Source organism: Amphimedon queenslandica, unplaced genomic scaffold (assembly GCF_000090795.2).
Source record: "Amphimedon queenslandica unplaced genomic scaffold, v1.1 AMPQUscaffold_12799, whole genome shotgun sequence".
In the NCBI taxonomy this organism is placed as follows: Eukaryota; Metazoa; Porifera; class Demospongiae; order Haplosclerida; family Niphatidae; genus Amphimedon; species Amphimedon queenslandica.
The window spans coordinates 32226-33391 of record NW_003546965.1 but is presented as its reverse complement, the minus strand read 5'-3'; the positions used below and the strand labels follow the sequence as shown (position 1 = coordinate 33391).

The following is a 1166-nucleotide window of genomic DNA, read 5'->3' as shown; positions in this document are numbered from 1 at the left end:
ACCAACTTAATTTGAACACTTTTAGGTGCGTCATGTAGTGATGGACCAGTTCCTGATCTTTGTTGGACGGGACAGGGTCACCACTCCCTTGTATTTTGGGATTTGTGTATTTTAATGGGATTTATGGATATTTACCGTAAAGTACAAGTATTACCAACTTAATTTCAACACTTTTATGTGCATCTTGTAGTGATGGACCAGTTCCTGCTTTTGTTGGACGGGGCGGAGTTGCCACTCCCTTGTACATGTATGTCGGGATTTGTGTATTTTAAAGTCATTTATTGATATTTACGGTAAAGTACAAGTACTAACAACTTAATTTAAACACTTTTAGGTGCGTCTTGTAGTGATGGACCAGTTCCTGCTTTTGTTGGACGGGGCGGAGTCGCCACTCCCTTGTACATGTATATTGGGATTTGTGTATTTTAATGTCATTTATTGATATTTACGGTAAAGTACAAGTTCTAACAACTTAATTTGAACACTTTTAGGTGCGTCTTGTAGTGACGGACCAGTTCCTGATCTTTGTTGGACGGGACAGGGTCACCACTCCCTTGTATATCGGGATTTGTGTATTTTAATGGGATTTATGGATATTTACCGTAAAGTACAAGTATTACCAACTTAATTTGAACACTTTTAGGTGCGTCTTGTAGTGATGGACCAGTTCCTGCTTTTGTTGGACAGGGCGGAGTCGCCACTCCCTTGTACATGTATATCGGGATTTGTGTATTTTAAAGTCATTTATTGATATTTACGGTAAAGTACAAGTACTAACAACTTTATTTGAACACTTTTAGGTGCATCTTGTAGTCACGGATGCTTGTGTTAGAGAAAGTTAGTTGATGTCATGTACATGTAGCTATAATTTTGACTGTTTTATCATAGATTGGCTACAGGCAAGGACAGCCTCAGCCTGACATGTGTTAATCATATGATTGTTGACTGTTGAGTTGGGGGACTACTGTTTGTTATCCATTGTACCTGTAGAATGGACACAATGCAGTATCAGTAAGCCTTTTGTAATACATGTACATATAATACCGTATGGCTGGTAATTTTTTGGGTCATATATTTCGCGAAATCTACTAACAATCCAATTCGCAGATATTAATTTCGTGAATTCTACCACTTGTACCATGCAGGTACCGTGTTAAATTAATTTC

At 38.1% G+C, this 1166-nt stretch overlaps 1 long non-coding RNA gene across 9 annotated transcripts; it reads left to right on the top strand.

The window, feature by feature from the left end:
* The first annotated feature begins 26 nt into the window (after window positions 1-26).
* On the top strand, window positions 27-1123 carry LOC109586718 (uncharacterized). Of its 9 annotated transcripts, none has more exons than XR_002187201.1 (7): window positions 27-147; window positions 191-293; window positions 348-450; window positions 492-602; window positions 644-759; window positions 801-837; window positions 889-1123. It is a non-coding gene; the product is annotated as an uncharacterized LOC109586718 (long non-coding RNA). The 9 variants fall into 9 exon arrangements; XR_002187197.1 differs by having other exon boundaries at window positions 335-450; window positions 657-759; XR_002187196.1 differs by having other exon boundaries at window positions 335-450; window positions 492-607; window positions 657-759.
* The last annotated feature ends 43 nt before the right edge of the window (window positions 1124-1166 follow it).